Source organism: Sphaeramia orbicularis, chromosome 1, assembly GCF_902148855.1.
Source record: "Sphaeramia orbicularis chromosome 1, fSphaOr1.1, whole genome shotgun sequence".
NCBI lineage: Eukaryota > Metazoa > Chordata > Actinopteri > Kurtiformes > Apogonidae > Sphaeramia > Sphaeramia orbicularis.
Genome location: NC_043957.1, coordinates 23028258 through 23050612, shown reverse-complemented (window position 1 = coordinate 23050612; position 22355 = coordinate 23028258). Strand labels below are relative to the sequence as shown.

Genomic DNA, 22355 nt, shown 5'->3' with positions numbered 1-22355 from the left:
TGACCCTAATGCTAATATATAGAAGCTAATTTTACTTTAGTGTCATTTTAAGTAAATATCAGTTTATTGAGCTAATTTGTTAAAAGCCTTTATCATTAAAAACAGGAGGAGGGTTCAACTTTAATGCGGACGTACTATAATTATTTTTAACTGACTCCTCCAGGACATAAAATCTGACAAAGCAGCCTGTTCACTGCACTTCCAGCAAGATTTAGAGCTGCTGTTTAAATTTAATCGCTCATTTTAAGGTTTTCTACAGTCAGCGCTGGGTTATCTTTCAGACATACTTGTGAACTATAAACTGGTTAGAGCCTCAGGTGGTCTGGAACAGGCCGCCTGGCTCAGGTCTCCATAAATACTGTCCTAAGCGGCTTTAGCTTTTATGCTCCAAGTCACTGGAACAAAGTACCTATCACATGTGAAACGTCCCGATGTGATCTTTTAAGTTAAACTGAAACATTCCCTTTGAGCAGTTGTTTAGATTTAGTTTAGTTTGACTTCATGTTACTCTTATTACTGGTCTAGTTTTAATGTTTACATGAATTCTTTGCATCATTTTTTGGTGAAATATTTTGAAGTTGCTCGCATTCTATTAATACCCCTTGAGCCATCAGTGTAATTAACACGTTTTATGCAGAGTAATTGACCTGTTTCCACACAGGAAGCTCAGAGGAACAAAGTGAGCAGAGGAAATTGATTAACACACAACTGACAGCCCAGTGGTTTTAATTCAGTTCACAGCTGGAAGCATAACTAACATCTAAAGAATCTAAATATTGGTGAATGTAAGGAACACAACTGACAAACCTGATGTATTTAATCAGGTTGAACTGAAAATAATCTACAGTTAAAAATCTAAAGTGTGAATGTGATACTTGCCAAATATTAGGACGCTCAGTGCATTCATTTGAGGTTTTGTTTTTTTTTTATCTTCAACTCTTTACCTATCTCCTTTAAACTGTGGTGTAAACACCATATGTTGTTCTTAAACATCTTATTTGGAGTTAAATTAAGCATGACACTGTACATCGCCTCCATCTGCCAACAGAGGAACAAACAGCTTTCTGAGGTCAAAACATTTTAATTAAAAAAAAGGGAACAATTCATTTAGTCACTTTCACACTAACAGTCACTCACTCACACAGTGTGATCGACACCCACTGACCCTTTGGAACACAAACATGCAAACTGATTCACCTTAATTCATAAACACATCCTCGTTATTACAATCCAGTGTAGCGTGAATGCATAAAGGTGTGTTTAACTTAGAGGATGACACTGGCAGTGTTTACATGTTTCAGCACATTAATGGCTAACACTGGAGCTAAGTTTTCATATTAGTCCAAATGTTACATGATTTTAATAACTTGAACATGGCTTTGCATTTTGCATTCACATTAAGCTTTCACAGATATTTTTTCCCCTCAGGTTGGACTCATTATTTGACTAAACTGAGCTGAATATCAGTTTTCAGTAGCAGGCCAGGATGAGATACTTCATCTGTACTTATGTGCTAAAACATGCAAAACTGTTTACAAGGATCTTTTAAACAAGAGCTAACAATGGCCCTTCAGAAATGAAGGCTATCCAGTTCTTAAACCTTGAAAACCACACAGGGATGTGAGCAAAAACAAAATGAGGCAAAATAATAACGTGGAGGAACAGTTAATCCCTATTTACAAATGAATCAGAGGCAGACAAAAAAAAAAAAAAAAAAACAGCCATTCCTCTTCTACAAAGAAGCAATCACATCCCTGAGAACAGTGTTTGTTATTCCTATCGTTTCCTCTCATCACTGCTGTCTGATCAGTTATTATCAAGTCCTCTCTGTTCAGGCTGATCACCAAAGTGCAGCACAAAACGCTCCTCAAGGGTTTTTATTTTAAGTCAAAGTCACGGCGAGGAGAGTCATACCAAGCATCAGCAGCGGTCATAAAGCTGCAGACGTACCTTGGAGCTTGATAAGTAACAGCCTCTACAAACGTCTCCAAAGTCAGGGACAGTCGCAGACCTGTTGTCTGTTCCCTTTAAGTGGCACCAGCCGTCACCTCTACAGAAATAGTTAACTCCTAATTACAGAGAATGGTATGGTTTGAGCCCGGAGGTTTACAGCGTTTCATCACGGAGCTCCTTCTTCCGCCTTCTCGTCTCCCTCTGTGTCTTTGTTCTTTTTGTGTTTCTTGTCCTTGTGTTTGCGTTTGTGCTCCTTGTGCTCTCCTCCCTCTTTGTCTTGGCTGCTGTGCTTCTTGTGCTTCTTATGTCTCTTCTGTTTCTTATGTTTCTTGTGTTTCTTCTTCTTCTTGTCTGTGGTGGTGGTGGCCGAGCTGCTGTGGTTGCTGGCTGTCGGGCTGTGCGAGGCCTGGCTCAGTGACGGGTTGGGGCTGCCCTTTCCTCCTGCTTCTCCTCCTGCTCCTCCTCCTCTCTCCGGCTCCGAGCCCTCGCCTTCGCTGTAGTCTGGGACGAACGCGGCCTCGTCGGTCTCGCGGCCCAGGTCTGAGCACAGGCGCCTGCCTCCTGGGCTCCGGGCCCCGGGCCTCCTCTCGTCCCCGGGCCTCTGAACTCCTCTCCCTCCTTCGTTCCTCTTACTTCTTCTCTTCCTTCCTTCCCTTCTTCTCTCACTACTTTACTTTGGTGACTTGTCTGAGTTTTCCATGTGCAGCCCTGAGCCTTTCCCCTCCTCCCGCTGCACTCTCATTTTCTTCGCCTCCCTCCCTCCTCCTCCTCCTCTTCTCTCCTCCCTCGCTGCCTCCCGTTCGCACTCTTAACCGGTTTATGTGCTTCAGACGGGACCTGGTCCTCTTCCTCCTCGGCTCCTGTAAGGCACCGACGGCGGTGGCGGCGGCGACGGCTCCCTGGGCACGCTCAGTCCGTTCTCCTGCCCCTCCTCGTCATCTTCTCGTTCCCACTTGGAGCGAGGGGGGGCTGGATGGAGGGGCTCCTCTTGGGCTGGACTCTGGCTGGGGCTCCGCCTCGGCTGTTGGGCGGGGCTCGATGGCGGCTGATCCACGGTTGTCGATGAAGCACTCCTCTGTCTTTATCAGAGTCCCGCTTTGCCTCTTGGGCCGACCTGCTGATGAGGAAAAAGACGAAAGGTTTTATGTCATTAACAAACATGACCTTTCTTTATCTGCACCTTATTTAAAAGATATTTAACATTTCTTCCCACACCTTAAAACAAGTTAGAGTTAAAGAAGAAATCCAGGTCAGACTTCTTGAAAAACACAACTCAATCATTGTCTTCACTGAATTGTTGCTGTACTGCCCTCCTGATATGAGCAACATTGATGCAAAAGGAATTCAGTACATGACACATATAAAAACCATTCTTCTAAACTGTTCTTTCGGGGGAGGGGGGGGGGGGTGTCTTAAAACACTACTGGTTCAAGTCTTTGGTGTTTTTAATTTGTAAAAAAAGGATTTTGTGTTATACAAGTGGTAGAGTTTTTCTTTTTAAAGCTGAGATTTAAAAGGGTTCAAATCCAGTACATTTATCAGTATTTGATAGTTACTACCAAGGTTAAGTTGGTTCAAAGATTTATTTTTGTTGTTCAAGCTTAATGCGTTCAAAATTAATGAATTCATTAATTGAAGACTTTAAAAGATCCACAGACATCCAAAATAGGGCAACGATTTTACACTGTTTTGGTTTAGGTGGCCCACAAAGACCTGCACATACTGTAAACCTACTAAAACCTAATAAAACACACGTAGTCCCCCTCTGTGTCCGTCAAGCAAGCTTTGAGGGCAGAAATGAAAATGTATTAGCTGCAATTTATGACAGCCACTGCTGAGTTTATTATATTTAGATGGTTAAAACATGACCCCTTCATAGTATGGACCCAAAAGTACAGGAAAGAACAAGAACGCAACAAAATGACACGCATTAATGCTTCAAATGGCTAAACTTTGAGCTTTTTTTGCACAAGCCAATTTTTCTTTGAAATTACTCCAACTTCAACCATTTCCATTCACTTATTCATTCTGTTATTTTCTGTTAAATTGCTGCATTATCTACCATACTTGATGCTGTCAGTTTGTAGTATGTAATCACAGCACAAAAAAAAAAAAAAAAAAACATCCGAAACTACTATTCAGTGCCAGATGGATGGTCAAATAAGTTTCTAATTCTTGGAGAAGTTGTGTTTATAATAAAATGCAAAAAATAAATAAATAATTTTTTTTAAAAATTGGAAAGAAAGTAGAAACTTTATTAGAGTTTCTTGGGCAGTAGAGTGCCCAGTATTTTGACAGTGGTATGTGTTATTGCATCCGATGCATTTATTTATAAAATGTAAATGTTTTTTCTTTGACTATCTGAAACACTGGTCATGTTAGGTGAAATTTTCCATCTTCATGTGAGAGGAAAGCATCATTTTAAAAAAATGAAGTGAAGAATGAAATGTCAGAACTTTTAGACAAGTAGTTCAATAACAGTAGCCAAAAAAAAGTATTTATTACAAGTCCCCTACAGAGAAATAAATGCCTACTTCTTTTATTGAAACTGTGGCTCATAAATAACCAAACACAATCCTCCTGCTACCTTACTGCTGTAGTGTATTTTTATTTTATACTAGGATTATTATCTATAGTATGGATTGGCACCTATTACATAGTATTATATTTAATTGTAGTTTCCAACTAAGGATGTAAACAGTTTAATCGACAATCAATTATTGCCGATAAGAATTTGCTCGACGGCAGTATTTGCGCTGAAATCAAGCTCCATCATGTCTGTGATGCAAAGTCAGAAATGCCCATTTCTTCTAAACTGCCCCTCTTCAGATCCCTGTATTTTATTGAATTCTCTGCAGAATGTATTTAGTTCTACTCCATAAATGTCATTGCCTGTACTGTAGTCCAGTGGTTCAATAAATCAGTCATTAAGGAATATGACATGCTTTTTTTCATGAAGTATATAAACAATATTTAGCTTTTACTCTTATAGACCTGATCGAAAAAGAATTTCAGGATCTTGGGAAAATTGATGCTTATCAATTAATCGTTAAGCGATCGATAAAGTCACCCAATAATGATTAATCGATTAACTGATCATTTGCATCCCTATTCCAACTGTATATGATTTTGATAATTTGTGACTTTTGATGTTGCCAGAGACAACAGATGTAAACTAGAAAAGCACTTAGAGAGATCAGTCAGTCAGAACTTTTTTCAGTTATCTTGCACACAGACAGACAGACAAACCAACGCTGACAAAAACATAACCTACTTGGCGGAGGTAATTAGCACTGTTGACTAACTCTTGCTCATTTACACCTTAACTCTCTGCACAGTCCCTGTCAAATAAAATAATAAATGAAACAAAACAAAGCCTACCTGCTGGAGCTCCCTGTTGTGGCTTGTCAGGGCCTTTCGGCTGATTCTAGGTTTGCTTCTTACTGTAGACTCTTCACCTTGTTTCACTCCTGTGCCAAGCAGGAGACGGAGGCAAAGTAGGAAAAAAAAAAAAACCAACTTTAATAAAATGCTCAATTAGGTGTCGCTTGACAAAATAAGAGCCATCATGTGTTCAAGGCAGCATGCAGACATACAGGAGACTCAAATTACCTTCTCTGTGAGCAGCAGCTGGCTTCCCTCCAGAGGGGATCATTCTTTCTGTTCTGTCCTTGGACACACTCCTGGGAAATACAGGAAATAATTACATATATTAACGTCTGTGGTTTTACAGGTTAAAACTACCAGCTCAGACTGTCTTTAGCTTTAACTGCTAAAGGTTTAGCGATTATGCCAATACTATCTTGCAGTATCGTGGATGACTTATAAGGTTTCCCTGACATTTTACTTTAACACTAAAAAACACTTGTGCAATATCAACAAACAGAAGTGGTAATAAGCAGTACTTCTATGGGCGCAAGTGTCCATGATCTGCCCATTTGCAAGATTTCAAAGGGAACATTACATCATAGGTTGTTAGCATTAATTAATAAGTATATTTTAGCTTCTCTGTCAGCACAAAAAAGTGTTCAGTTGTTCCACTTTAACCTGTAAGGGTTGTGTGTCCTGCTTTTTTGACACTGTTAAGTCAAAACGGACATAAAACTTGAATGGAGTTTGGGCCTGGATGGAGTTCAGATCACGTTTCAGTTATAGACATTAAACCATGAACACATTTAGATGTACTGCATCATTCTATGTCACTTCCACCTTCTCAAATTGGATTAGCCGATCTGAAACAGTAGTCATGCATATCCAGACCTACAGGACTACAGTTCTGGGCTGAAGATGAGCCCTCGTATTGGCTGAGGAAGGTTGTGAATCTATTTGCCTCTCTTCAATTCTTTCACCTCATAATGATCTTTGCTGCCACAGTTTATATAACTCACGAACAGAGAACTGCTGGTGCTGGAATTTGAGTGACAGCAGAGAAGTACTTATCTGAAATGTGCAATTTATGCTTTTCCTACATCGACCAAAAACAAAAGCTCAATTCAGTTGCACTTATTCCCAGACTCTGCGCATGGTTAATGATGTCTGACAACGCGGTACCTGTCAGATTTAGTCGCTCTTTCAGACCCTTCTCCCCTGTCCTTAGAAGATCCACTTGGTTTTTCCTGATGGTCAGTCTGTCTCTTGGTGAAGACAGACCTCTCTCCGATGGTCATTTTATCCAGAGACACAGATCTGCGTCCTCCACTGGAGCTCTTCTGTTCACTCTTAACCGACTTCTCCACCCTGTCGTCAGTGTCTCTGTCTGCTCCCTTCTGATTACTTGGAGCAGAAACTCGGTCTCTTCCTCTGTCGGACCCCTGACCTCGGTCTCTTCTCTGATCGGATCCTAAACCTCGGTCCCTTTCTCTTTCTGATCCAAAACTTCTGTCTGCTTCCCTGTCTCTGTCTGAGAATGATGGTCTGTCTCCAGCACTTCTCTCTCTGGAGACTCCTTTCTCGGTGGATGCCGATCGCTCCGTCTTCCCAGCTCCTTCCGTGGTACTGCTCGGCCTGTCTCCTTCTGAAAGTCCAGTAGGAGCCGGTCGGTCTGAAGAGGTCATTGTCCTTCTCTGGACCTGAGGACACTCGGTCTGAGGAGGGATCTCATTGCTGCCTCGTCTCCCCCCCCATGTCTCTGTTCAGCTTGATCCTCCTCAGTGGCTTACACTGGATCAGTGGGAAAAAGCATATACAAAACATTACAGGGGGATTAAGGAGATTAAAAGAACACTCTGCAGTTGTTTCACATACATACAAGAACAAACAGTTACCGGATTAATTAAACACAGTATGTCACTTGTTGCTGTTCATCTCTCTGTGCATTACAGATCCATCATTTCCAATTATTAACCTTCACAATAAAAACCTAACATATACAATGCATGACTGAATACAGTTACTCAGAGCATTTCTCTAAGGCAGGGGTTCCCAAAGTGGGGGTCGCAAGATGACTTTCAGAATCCTCTTGATGTGATCCCTGAGGTGGTTCCGACTGATTAAGGGCAATATTGTTGCACCTGTACCTTTGGTGGAAGAATATGGATATGCGAGTTACAGGGTGCGTATGAAGTGCTTTTACTTTGAAAGAGCAAGTTTCATTAATATGGTTGAACAACAGCTTGACAGCAACAACAGGTAAGCATTGTCCGCCTACAAGTTTGACTAATGGTGTCACATGAATAAAAAAAACATAAAAAAGGCCATTAAACATTAAGTAAATAAAAATTAACATAACCTCCATGATTGTGCACATTTACGGTATACTCAATTTGCAAAAAATAAAAATAAAAAAATGCTGTAGCAGATGAATTAATTCATCCAAAACTGTTTTACCCAAGTAGGAGGTCACAATAAATTGTGTCAGCCCTTTTTCATTTCGCTACGACAACAAAAGCACTTAAGGTGAAGACACGCCAGCCCAATTTTCGGCGGTCGGACACGTCGGGCAGTCTGGTGAAGTCGGTAACATGAGTCCGTTTGGTATGTTCGGCTGTCATTAATGCCGCCGTTATTCTTTTCAGCCTATTCAACATGTGTAATCGGCCACTACCAAGTCATTCAGTCGGACCATTCTGATTGGTAGAAGGATAGCCCTTGACTAGTGAATCAATGAGCCAAGAAGTTTACTAGGGATGCCACCGGTACAGGTCATCAACAGTCAGTACGTATTGCGATTCTTGAGTCACGGTTTGCAGTACGGTATGGTTCGACAAAGAGGCCAGCTGGAGCCCAGCTTGCACCGAAGCATAACTGTGAGCTGATGGACCCTTAAGGATTGTTTTTGTTCGCTTTTCATATGTAAATACGTCCGTTTCTAATGTCATGCGTCATGTAGGTTGGAATGAGTGTTTCTCAATCAATCCACCAGAGGGTGCTGCTCTAAATTACCATACTGGCTGAATACCACAAAGAAGAGCAACGGTTTTTGAGAAGAAGAAGGTCAATATAAACATGGCAACGAAAGAGGAGGTTTTACTGATGTGGATACTAATCTTAATATTGAGAGGTGTTAGAAGTAGAAGGACCGCACTTCATGTCACTCAGCCAGGCTCCACCGCATCCGCTCCAACCAATGATAGTAGAATTCCATAAGTCAGTCATCTTGCAAAGCTCTAACATAAATGAGAGTTGTCCGGAAATGTCATTTCAAACTGACATGAGCCGTACCTTGTATATGCTCATACCAAACTATGAGGGGTGTACCATTTGATAAAATGTGTACCGTTACACCCCTAAAGTTTACATGTGAATACAGCTATGCCAAGGTACTTCACATTATTAGTCTTCACGCCATTAACTGCTCAAATCGTACCTGAATGAGTGCCAGTCAGTGTTGCCTATGGACTTCACTCCATGAAGTGAACAGTTAGCATTGTTAGCATAATGCAATTTCTCCTTAGTTTTTGCCTGCGACATCTTCTTCCACAAGAAGCCCAAAAGCTGACAACACTAGTAACTTCTTATAACTAACCATCTGTTCAACAAGTACATAACAACCCTTCTTTACTACGCAACACTCTCTGCTGACAACAATGACTCTAGACCAAGCACAAAGCTCACTGTCATCAAAATGTTCCGTCATTTCCGATTTTACGTCTCGCACAAGTGCAGAACGTATGCTCAAGTCAGTAGTCAATTCAGTGTTTCTTCACACTTTTTTGAGCATGTCGGGGAGAGGGAGCCAACTGATCATTGGGATACCTTTTCTGGTGACAGTTGGCAGTTGGGTTGGTGTGTCTTCGCTCTTAAACAATGCATTTGTTAATGTCAAATTCACTGATGGAAAGGATCATTCCCCAATAGCACATGAAGGCAGCATTAAAGGTCAATATGAAAGATTCGTGTGTGTATGATCACGTTTAAATATTATATATACATGTCCAAAATGGTTTGAAACAAACGTAGGCATGACAATACAAATCTGACTAGTATGACTTAATACAGAGGAATCTACTTGTCTGTGGACTCACCTGTAGGTCCATGAGAGGTCTGATTGCTGCCCGATCAGTGCCCATGTCACGGCTCCCTTATAGGAGGAGTCCATGCCTATCTGAAGAGGTGCGAGTCTCTGAAGGGGGGGATGAGACATGTGTGAGTGCGGCAGCATGTCGCCCCCCGGTCCATCTATTCTCCTCAGCTTTCCGGGTGGAGGTCCGAGTAGAGAGCGGCTCTCCTCTCCCATCCGTCTCCTGTCCACCGGTGACGGTGGTCGGTGGATAAGCGAGTCCATGCAGATGATGGGAGAGGGAATCACCCGCCGCCCTGGGGGAGATCTCGCCTTCCTCGCATGCATGGCTGGGTCGGTGTCCGTCGTGAAGGGGAGGGTGGGGTAGAGGCAGGTTTTGGGAAGACAGAGGAGGGGTCTTAGGCAGGGAAGGCTTGACTGTGGAGGTTTTAGGCTTGTCCTTTTTGAGCGCTGCAGAGTTAGGAGCATCTTCTGCTTTGTCTTTGTTGGTCTTTGATGGTTTAGAGACAGCAGATGAGGAAGAGGAGGAAAGGGTGGAGTCTTTCTTCTTGGTCACCGCTTCCCCGGTTTTCTTCTTCACCTTGTCGCTTTTGACTTTGGTACCTTCTGGTTTCACTTTAACCTTCACCTTCTGCCCTTTCTCCTTCTTGGTCTTGTCAATCTGAGTCTTGGATGTAGACTTGGTTGGGGCTTTAGCTGGTGCAGCAGGGCTTTTGGACGCTGGAGCTTTTGTGGTTGCTACGCCAGTGGAAGGCTTTGAGGACAACGGGGAGGTTTTTGTGATGGGGGGAATTTCGTCCATTGGCTCATCTCTGACTGGTGTAGCATCACCTCTGTCCATCGACTGCTGGGATGCCTCTGCTTCTTCTCCGGTCTTCTTCTTCTTTACTTTCTTAGTCTTGAGTACTTTAGTGTTCATCTTAGTTCCTGATGAGGAAGAAGACTGAGAATGATGAGGTGGACCAGCTTTCTCTTCCCTCCCCCTTCGTCCTCTTCCCTGTGGAGAGTAATCTCTGTGTAACGGGGACATTCGGTCTCTCTCTGTCTCTGCTGCCATGACCTCTGTGATGCAGTGATGCATGCTGGTTGTCATAGTCTTTGTAATACTTGTTATACCAGTCTCTGTACTCCTTCTCCCACTGTCGATAGCTATCTCTGTCCCAGTGGCTTCCAGGACTAGGACCCTTCAGCTCGTATGGTACCAGATCCCGTGGTGGGGGCTTTCGTCCACCCGGGCTGCGGCTCCTGTAGCCACCTGGTGAACGAGATCGCGACCTGTACGGTCCTCCAGCCTCTGTTCCCTCCCAGCCTACTCCCCGGTAGGAGGGAGGGGTCCGTGGCGACCCTGAACGCCGGAACCCATAAGACCTTGAACGAGAGCGGGACCTTGAACGAGAGCGTCCATAACTGCGTCCATTGCGTCGGGAATAAGTGGAACGGGTATAAGAGCGGCCATGGGAACGTGAACGAGAGCGGGACCGACTGGGGGAAAAAGAGTAAGACCTGGATCTTGATCTGGTTCTAGACCGCGAGTAAGGAGAACGGCTGAGTGGAGAGCGACTGTAAGACCGGGACCTAGAAACAGAAGCAAAATATATTCAAATGGAATAAATGGCTTTAAGGATTATGCAGATGTAATTTGCGAAAATTAAAATTCATTGGAGGTTCCTCATTAGTGCACTTACCTGGAATAAGATGGTCTTCGTCTTTTTGGTGCATTTCTGTACTTCATAAGCTCTTTATGGAAGTCTTTAGTGAACTCATCGAGTTTGGATGTAACTCTGTGAATGCAAACAAAGTTTTTAAACTTTCATTGAACAACTTTAAAATACTCAAACATTCCAACCCTAGATATAGCCCCCCACACAAAAATTAGAAGTTTCCATTGTTCAGTCAGTGTCGTCTTGGGCTTCCACTGTGCAGAATTTGACACCAAGGGTTTTCTCATATACTCTACTGAAGAGAGAAAGTTTCTCTGCAGCATATAAACTTTTATGAATTACTATACTTGCACATTTAATGATTCCAAATTTAAAATGAAGGTGAAGGAGATGTCAGTTAATCTAACAGTTCTAGGACAAAGTAACTGAACCTCATAATAGAGAACAGGGAAAAAAAACATGTATTTTCATTAGAACTACCCCCCAGTAGTCGACCAAGTGTAGCCTAGTTGCTGGATTTGAAGAGTAATGACTGAGTTTTAACTGGGCAATTGAAGATGACTAGAAAATTCTTCTCCAGTGAGAGGGATCTTCAAATATTACAACATGAATACTATGCGTCTTTTCAAGATCATGAAAGAAAAAGAAATTACTCACTTGTCCTGTCGATGGTGTCGTTGCCTATAGAAGTCTTCCTTAGAAAGGGGGGGCTGTGAGATTGAGGGGGGAAGGGCAACAAAGGGAGGCTGGGAGCCAGGAGGAACCCAGGGAGGATTGATCCCTGGTGGTCCAGGTGCATAGACAGGCTGAGGCTGGTAGCTGATGGCAGGAGGGGAACTAGACCAGGTCCAGTGGTGTATGGAGAGGGTAGGGCTGGGGTGGGGGTGGATACATTGCTGGGGCTGAGTAGACAAGGAGTAGGTGCGGGAGGTGGAGCAGTCTGGAGGTGTGTGGAGGGGTGATCTCTGCTTCTGTAAGACCTGGTGCATGAAAAGACAAAGCAGCAGATGGTGAGTACAATTTCTCACAACATAAGTTTTAAAAAGATGGGGCCGTTACAGACATGACTTGCCTTTCCCACGGTCTATTTCCCCCTCTATGAGACTGATGTGGTCGTGACTGCTGACCTGTGGGAGCAGAGACACTTGGTTAGTCATCAAACACCTCTCCTTCAAGCTCTCGTAATCTGCTTAAATAGCCCCAACTCTACCACTTACCTGACGGATGGGGTGGCCTTGGAGGTGGCGGGTGGCGAATAACAGTTAAATGGTGGGCCTGTGGGAGAAACCACAGCGAGGGAGATATAGTGATTTCCAGAACAAGTTACAGCGTATATATGTACAGACTGAGTGCTGCACCAGTCAGACAGAAATAACCCTTTACACTGTAAAAATCTGGAACAACCTGAGATCTGACCTGAATTAAACAATGCATTTACTACTGTATAACCTGGTATTTAAGGATGAACTTTCTACCACTTCAAGATTTATACAGCAGTGGTTCTGCAGACTTCAGCAAATTAAATAGAAGGCATTTTCATTCTGAATTCTTAGATTTTGCAAATACATACTGGCAAAGAAGTACAAAGGTGTGAGGGAAACTGGAGTCCTACAACTAGTTGCAGGCATTTGCAAATGGCTATAGGTTTTTCTCACTTCCTATCTTAGTCCAATGCTTCATATTAGAGTTTTCTTACAAAAAGGTCAACAGGACTCAGCTGAGCCCTAAATACACTGCTGTTGAGTCAGACTTCATTGAACCTGCCCTTACCCATGTTACATAAGTATTATTACTTCTAAAAGATTTATAACAAGAGATGCCATGCAGCACACTGTGATACACTGGCTGAGTGAGCACTGACATTTTGACCAATAACCCCCCCCCCCAAAAAAAATAGACAATTAGAGATTTACATTAACTTTAGGATTCATCTACCTTTTATAGCATAAATGTCACAGAATTAATGGCATTAAGTAGATTCTGCTGCCAATGTAATTCTTGTATTTATGCTTGTTAAGTCAACAGAAGAAAGGCTGAGCGATATGGACATGAACTTAAGAACCCTATGGCCTTAATCTTTAATCCATCAGGATGCTCATAAAGCCTCAAGTGTGAGCTGAAGCTGCTGCATTTACTCATTTCAAAAATAATCAGTGCTGATAGAAAAAAAAAAATCTTTTCCTAAAGTGTAGTAGCATAGTCAAAATAATGGATTAGATTTAATAGTGCTTTTCAATGAATGCATACTCAAAGCATGTACAGTGGATTCATTCACTCACACATTCATACTCTGGTGGTGGTAAACTCCATATATCCACAGCTGCCCTGGGGCAGACTGACAGAAGCGTGGCTACCAATTCGCGCCTACGGTGTAGCAGCACTGGAGGCAAGGAGGGTCCAGTGTTTTGCCCACGGACACAACATTATGGCCGCCCCAGTGCTGCCTTCACATGCTATCGGAAGGATAAACCTTTCCACTAGTGAATTCGACATTACAAGTACATTGTGTTCAAGTGCTTTTGTTGTTGTAGCAAAATGAAAAATGGCTGACAATTTATCGTGGCGTGCTACTTGGATAAAAGTTTTGAATGTGTTAATTCATCTGCTACAGCAAATTGTATACACTATAAATGTGCAAAATCGGCAAACAGCAGCAGTACATTAATAAATTGCATTATCATTCTCCATAAATCCCTTGTTGTTCTCCACCATGTTGGAAAGTTCAGAGGTGATTTTAATCTAAGCAGCTTGCGTATCAAATTTTTTTCCCAGTTTTCTGGAGGAAAATATGTTGTGAGGGGGCGTTCATGTGTAACTTGAGTCTGTAACTAATATTTACCATAATTTCCATAGCATGTGAAAGCAGGATTAGTTAGATTAGACTGCCATGTTCATTCATTCAGTAGAGACACAAATGCTCACAGTACAGACTCACCTGTGATCCACTTTCAGAGGTTCCAGATGAGTCTGGTACCACAGTTGGCTCTGGGTCTGTCTCACTAATACAAACACACACAGAAACATATTAACACCAGTACTGCGTTCCAGTTTGTAATAAACCAAAGTCTGGTATGATTTGATGGATTCATCATAATGTATCATCCACTGACCCAGGTGGGGGTGGTTCTCCCTGGCTGGTGGAGTGCATAGGCGAACCGTGGTCTGGAACAGGCTCAGGATCTGGTGAGGCAACTTGTTCTTCAACGGTGGCAGCAGCAGCAGTATGAGGTGGAGTAGGAGCAGCAGTGGTAGCAGCAGGTGCAGAGGGTGGGCTGTGGGTCTGTGGGGCCGTGGTGGTGGGCACACTGGTAGGCGGAGGCTGAGAAGAGCTGGGCAGCAGAGGATCCTGCTGCCTGGAATGAAGAGGCCTGACCAGCTGAGGCCGAGGGGGGGTGGGGCTGCAGCTGGAAGCTGTTTCCGGGCATGTTTGGTGTATCCAGTCTCATTCTTAAAGTTGTTCACAGCCTGAAGATGGGGGAAAAAACATTTCAAGTGGACCTATTTTTTCCGGGATTAAAATGAAATCTTTTTTTAGGTGTCTTGTAAAACACAGATTCCATTAGGATGTTTTGAATTAGCTCTTTTATAGAATGCTTTAGTATAAGATGAAGTGTCATGGTCCGTAGGCTGATATTAGGGTTATGAGAGAATTCCTTGGATGTGTATATGCATTCAGACAATGCATTTCATTTGGGGGTTTTGCTTTAGGTTCTATCATCGATATCAGTAAAGATAAAGATCCTGTCTTTCACCCCCCTCCCAAAAAAAAAAGAACATTTTTCTAGTTGGGGGAAACACACCTAAAACCTCCCTCTTTCAATACATCAAATGTCCTCACCGATGAAAATGTATATTCTTACACAGCATACACATAGCTGCACATGAACCGGAAAATTCATGTATATTAATTTTCATTATCCATGTAAACCATTTTATTAAGTATACTGCCTTTCAGAGTAAGACAAAAACTGAATATGCACAAGTTAACAAAGTTAATGGGTGTTATTTGGTGTTTACCTGTCGAAGAAACTTATTGGCAATCAGGTTATCAGGAGAAACATCAATCTGTTTACACGTATAACAGATGTGCTCTTCTGAGTCCAACAGAGCAGTCCGGATACCTGCCAACAAAACACACACCTCCAATCAGTAAAGCTCTTCATCAGTGATATATGCAGGCTGATCTCAGGTCAAGAAGATTAAAATTCTCTTCTCATCCTCTTCCTACAATACTAGTTTTGACTATGCATGTAATTTTTGACTTCAATGTCAAATTTAGCTTTAAAATACTAGTATAAATAGGATTTGTCAACTTACAGTCATCACAGTAACTGTTTCCACAGCAGGGTATAACCACAGCGTCAGTCATCAGGTCATTGCAAATGGGACACAAGAGTTCATCGGGGATCGGGTCTGTCTCGTCTTCAGAAGACGACTGGTCATGTGGAACAAATGGAGGTCGCTCCTTCTTTCCTTGTGCATAAGCTTCCCTGTATGAATACATTTTTTACAAGAAGCACTCTTATAGATGCACAAAAACAATCTACCGTGGGTATGGTTGGTTTTAGTATACAGTGGATCTGTGTGGCCATTTGTCGACACTTACGCATCTATAGCAGGTATAGCGTATTCTCCAGTGCTGGTTAACATGGCTCCTTTGGTGCCTGGTTCTGCCTTCACCATGAAACTCTGAGGAATACCCTTACTAATCCTTACTGGCTTGGGGACATCCACACTCTTATCCTGGACCTAAGTAAATCAAAATAAAAATAGCAGTCAGCAAAAGAGGAAAAATGGTGGTTTTTACACTTTTTTTAAGTCACTTAGCACAAGTTACAGATCAACTCCAGTGGTTTTAAGTACCATTAGCATGGGACACTGACGAATGTAGTGACCAGCTTTTCCACAACGATAGCAGGTGTAGTGAGCAGGTGGAGGCCCGAGCGCCTTCTTGGAGTAACTAGGAAGACAAGCAAAGACAACAGTTTGCACAATTATCTCACAATTATTATTTACATCACTAAATCTGTGTGATTGGGAAAACACAAGAACAAAGTGTACGTCAAAAATGCACATATATACAAATAACAATAGTCAGTGCTCTGGTATTGTGCTTTATTTAACCAACAAGTAATAAAATACCATAATATACTGGTCAGGTCAAAGGAACGCGCACATCTATAAGAAAAATCTAAGTGTCTCTTATCCTATTCTGAATGCACTCATTTGTTAGCTTATTACTGCGATGTATAATAAATGCTTGTATTAAAAATATTTGATTTGTTTTCTAGACACACTGGTCCTTATATCATAATAGGATCAAGAATTGAAACTCTGTCACTATGCCCACTGAAACTGTGTTATTTTAAATCTGTCTCAAAAAGTCCAAAAGTTTCCGATATATTTTCCTAAATTTTGACATCAGTGTAGCTTAATATGTTTTTTTTTAACACATCATAAGCAAATTTAAGTGAATTTCCTGTGGGAACCGCATGTTAAGCACTTTGGCGTAAACCTTGTCGAAATCAGTGACATTTTGATATAACCATGTTACAGAGCACATTTTAAAATATTTTTGGCCAAAACTTTTATCTTATGAAATCATCATCCTTACTATGACTAAATACTTACAAATACCTACTGAAATATAGGTTATATGTACAAAGTTAGAGCCCATTGAGCACAAAACATGTAACCGTGTCACTGTTCACCTGACCCATACATTACATGCAGTGCTACGAGGGGTTACTCAGGTATTTCAGTATTCCACAGTAATGTGCGTGTGTATGTGTGTGTGCGTGCATGAAAGTGTAACACTAACTGTATCGGGTCATATTCATGGTTGGACTGAGACATCATGGCTTTAATCTTGTCCTCTTCTGATGCATTTGCGTCAACCAGGTTAGCAGTCTAAAACCACAACAGTGACAAAAAACAAAAAAAGAAGTATCTTAAAATAAGTGCATAAATTAGCATTTCTGGTTGAACTACAAATACATGACATAACTTTAAGTGGAACCTCTGCATATGCAAACAGTACCTTAGTGAGTTGGGCGAGTGACAAAGAAGGAGAGGAATCGGTCTGCAGGAGAATCAGAGTACAGATATTACAGATGTTAACATGACATCTAAGAGACACAGTGGAAGATCAGAGCCCAGACAGTCCCCCCACATCTCTGTGTCCAGTCACTTAAGAGTCTCCATTGAACTTCTAACACTAATATTAAACCCTTTGCTGGATTGTTTAAGCAAAAAAGCAGCACAAGAATATGAATGCAAGCATTCAGATCGAGACATGATTAGACAACATTGTAGGTGATGATTCTACCTTTACTCAGTTTAGTTGAATTTGTGACATATCGACTAAATTAATGGCTGTTACATCCTTGTTTAAGGTTCAGTACTTTTAGAACTCTTTATATGGAAGGTACAAATGGAGTAGAGAAATTAATAAACTGCCAGAATGTGCGAACCTGATTTTTACAGAGATCACATGAATGTTAAAGGTGTACTCTCCCCTACATATTCCTCAAATTGTGCCTCAGTGAATGCAACATTTGTGCTGAAGTTGCCAGGTTCTTCTTTTTTAACATTACATTATTTTTGTTTTATGAAATAATAAAAAAATGTCCATCTTCAACTATTCTTCCAAATATGCAAGTACGTTTTATGTCTGCTTAAACCTTCCTTCCTCTTTAGGCTTCATCAGCATATCTCAAATGTACTCTATGAGCATATTCCTTGACAGGTATCCTAAAGCTGTCCCTGCTTTGGTAACGAGAACTCTACTCTCATCGGAACACTTGACATTTTATTTTAGAGTGCAATTTTCCTTCACCATGCCACAGCAATTCAAACTCTGCACCAAGTTGTCAAAAGACTTTGTCTAGACTGTTAGAAATTCTCATTAAAACTAGATGTAAGATGCCAGCTGTTAACTAATGAGCTGGTTTTAAGGACCGGTGCCAAATGGATTCAATGGAAAAAAAAAAAAAAAACAAGCACTGTCAAGTGTTGAATTTATAAAACCAATAAAGTACATAGACAAAAAATGTTTTTAAAAGCCCAATGAAGAAGAAAAGCTTCTACAACACTACAGTGTTACGGGTGACAGCAAGTTAAAGGGATGTGTTTCTAATGCAAGTCAGGAGTAAATGAAGCCTGAGAACTATGCAAATAAAAGGTCATTTTCAAACACTAACAAAAACTGCTCTGCCTAACTCCTGTCATTTATTTCTAATTATACAGACATAAAGCAGGGTGGGTCCTCCAACATGATTTGCAGAGCTCAGAGGAAATACTGGGTATTGCAGAAAAGCTGCAGAGGGAACACACAGGGATCTGATGCAAGCGGTTCTGACACTGAACCACTGAACTTTATTGACAGGTTCTGCAGCTTACAGGACACACTACACCAGTGTACTTCTCACTGCAGCAACCATGGAAGGCCTCCACAGGTTGACAAGATGTTTACTTTACTTAATGCGTGTTAAAGAACTCTGATCATGTCACAACATTTTCCCTCAATGGCCAGGTCACAGCATCTCACTTGTCAAAAACTATGGTGTGACCGATCCCCAAACCACAGTTTTAATAAACACTTAGAGCTACACTTTTTAAAAACAGAATTAATTCATTAATTCATCATTAATCCATAACTTGGCAGGAGGAAATCTGTGAGTGTTTAAGGTGTACGAGTTATGTGCAGTCCATATTCAATGCAGAATAGAACATCTTCAAGATGAAATCTTACAGGACAAAAAAATTGACAATGGTAAAAGTTACTGAACAACAGACTTGAGAATATTAGCAGGGTAAGCCTTTAAAAATAAAAATCAACAGCAAGTCTGTTCCACTCACACATCTTTAGTCTAGTAATTGTATTTAAAATTAATTACAGTCAGCCCCAGCCACACTTTACTCCATTGGGTTATTAAGCCACATAAAAATAAAATATTTTCACAGAAAATAAAAGACAGTGAATTATCAATATACAAAACCATTTTTTTTTCCTTTTACAAACCCCATAAAAATACATTTGCCTGACCTGATGCAGGCTACAACACCATTTCAATATGAAATACATTCAGAACAGTTTAAATGTGTCTCAATTCATAATATTGTGGCAACATTCAACATTTGGTCAGTTCAGAGCATTGAAAAACAATAGCTGCTTTGCTAGTCTGTTGTTTCTCTTACCCATAAAATCTCACACCACAATGTAAAAGATCACTTTGCTTATTTAACACATGAATCCAGGGTGTTTGAGAGAAACAACAAACTAATTTAATTGTGGTGACTCAAGAAACCCCTCCCAAAAATGACATCAAATAACATATAGAGATTGAGATCTCAACACAAATGTAGTCAAACGCACAGTGAACAGAAGATACACACAACTTGATCATTGTTGACAGAATGTTCTCAAGAAAAGGTGACTAAAGCCAGAACGAGGGGGAGAGAGAGAGAGGTGAGAGAAGGAGGAGAGTGTGTTGATTTGGGGTTTGGTTTACATACGGGTCTAGAAGATCCCACCACAGCTGTGTCAGAACGCTCTCTGCAAAAACAAAACACAAGAAAGGAATCATGAGTTGTCAAGCTAGCCAACAAACCATCCACATAGATCAGTTTAAAAAAGAACTCAAGTTCTGTTTGCCGCAGATCTTACATTGGCTCTGGGTTATATAAACTGGGTTGTATAAACCTCAGTGTCAGCGACACAAACTACAATAAATTAAAGAAAAATACTTACACAATGAACGTCCTGCCAGCGGGTTTCACTCCACCAATTGGAGTGCGGCGAACGATCACGGATGAATGTTTTGGGATGTGGGCTTCATCATCTGTGTATTCTGTAACATATTCAAAGAAGACACTTTATAAGCATTATAATTACACAATGAAAACAAAGAATGAGTAGTGGTGTTTTATCTGGATCATGGCAAAAGAGTGTAAGAGTGAAAGTAAACCTACAATGATCTGCAATACAGGATATTTATTAATTCTGGATAGGCATACTGAACTATCAATATAACCAACAGAAAAATGACAAATATTTATCAACCAAACATCAAAAGTGAATTATATTATGTTGTTGCTGGAATGGAAAAATTACAAAATTGTGAAACAGACACAAATTTCATCGCACAACATTGCAACATGAATTGTGATGTTTATTAAAATATGTGCACCATAAAGAATTGTCAGGTGAAATTTAAGTAATCTGACACACCAAACCCAAAATAAATACTACTTCCCATGCCGATAATAAGAGTAAGAATATGCACAGGATGCTACAGATGTATGTACATTTTATTATTTGTAGTTTACATTGCCATGGGTTTGTACACACTTTCAGGGGAAATATTCCAAACACATTTGTCCAGTCAAAATAAAAATAAAAAAATAAATCTACCTTCTCACCAACACACCTAAATTGAATATTTAGAGAAATTAATACTGTAATAACCAGTAGGTTGGCAGAGTTTCTTACGTGTAAATGTAGCCTTACACAAGACTGCATCGGTCTAAACTTGGTGTGTGCATGTATTATTACCGAAACGGTTCGGTACAACTGAAATGAATTCCCTTTAGGAAAATAACTACAGGATAATAACAGGACAATTTCTAACACAAGCCCTTTTAGATCTCTGAACATCAGTCTATATTTGTTGGAGTGACTAACGTATCAGCTGATGCCTTACCTTCCCGAGTCTGCGCATTAGTGATCTGCAGGTCGCAGTCTGTGGCCTTGAGACGCTCCCGGACATAATCTGCTTTTAAGCTCGCTGAGAGTGATATGGAGCCCATCGAAAGTGACTGTATTGTAGTCCAGTTTGGAAGAAAACTTATAGTGAACACACGACATTTTTACAGGTCTAAGCACTTAGTCAAGTAAGAACAAGGAAAAACACAGGCCTGGTATGATAACAAAACAAACAGCGTGAACACTGAACACAGGAGGCTAAATCTGGTGACTTTAATAAGTAAACCTTCTTTATATTCGAAGAAACACTGTGGACAGAGCAAGGGCTAAAATGGGAAGGGATTCAGCGCAGATGACGAGAGTCCTTATTATTAATGCCAAAGAAAAATATCGAGGTTAGAGGCCAGAGCGCCATTGAGCGGCGCTCAACAGTTCTTTAAAGTCCAATAAAACACATCAGGATGGCACCAAATCCGAAAAAGTCCACGGCACAGAAGTTAAACCTAGTACATGGATGTAAATGGGGCCGAGTCCGTGCTGAGATGTCCTTGGCGGAAAGCCCGGGCCGGCGTGCTGCAAGACGCTGGCGTAGCAAGCAGCAGGCCGGGGGTTTCCACAGCCGCAGTCCTTACAACGGTATGCCTTTAGATTCAGTTCTGATTGCTCAAGTCAAGGCAAACGTTAAAGATACAAGTCCTCAAAACTGCGCCAGCCAGTCCACAATTACCACGTTATCGCAGTCCAAACCACGTTAAACCTACTGCTGTCATAAAATCACATTAAACCGTATGGATGTTTGTTTAATTTATTAACTAATTCTAAAGCTAACATGCTATCCTTCGAGATTAGCTAGCGTTATCTACTAGCCACTCATCACAGTATTATGAAACACAACTGGCCTAACAAAAGCTAACTGCTTTAAGATGCTAAGCTAACAACGTTGCCCAAATTAGTTGACGAAAAATGTAGAAATTCCACCAGTCAAGCAGAAAGGTCGAAATGGTTCCTCTTCGGTCCGTGCTTATTTCCCACTGTGTATGATTGAAATAAGTGCATCCAGTTGTTTCTTCAGTTTATATCCATAAAATCCATTTCGGTGTGAACCGCTTCTCCCCTTGTCCTCGCTGTTTCATCAAAATGGCGCAGGACGGAACTGGAAGTGTCTACGGTTCTTTCAAAGAGTGCACAACAAGACAAGAGGATTAACGTCGGTGTACGTTTTGAGAGCCGATTTCCGCTGTCACTTCTATAATGTGAAAAACGAAAGGTGAAATACTGAAAATATACAGCTTGTCCCAGACGTAAAGTGCAAATCTACATTTTAAAATTACTGTATGTGAAATGGAGCGTAAATAAGTCACACATTTGAGCAATCATGTCGGAATGTGATCTTTGTACGGTTTGCAAGGTTTCGGTTCAGTACAGTTCATCTTGTTTAGCCGGTCATCTTCGGATGTCTCTAAAATAGGCATAGACTTTAAAATCTAAATGTATTAATTTAGTCTCTGAATTAAAATGATACAAATCTTTAAACCAAATAATTCACCGTACAGTTTAACGAATTCGCATGTAGGAG

General features: G+C 41.1%; 1 pseudogene; it reads right to left on the bottom strand.

Annotated features, from left to right (window-relative positions):
* Nucleotides 1–1065: 1065 nt before the first annotated feature.
* Nucleotides 1066–21945, bottom strand: LOC115417252 (E3 ubiquitin-protein ligase RBBP6-like; annotated as a pseudogene).
* Nucleotides 21946–22355: the final 410 nt, after the last annotated feature.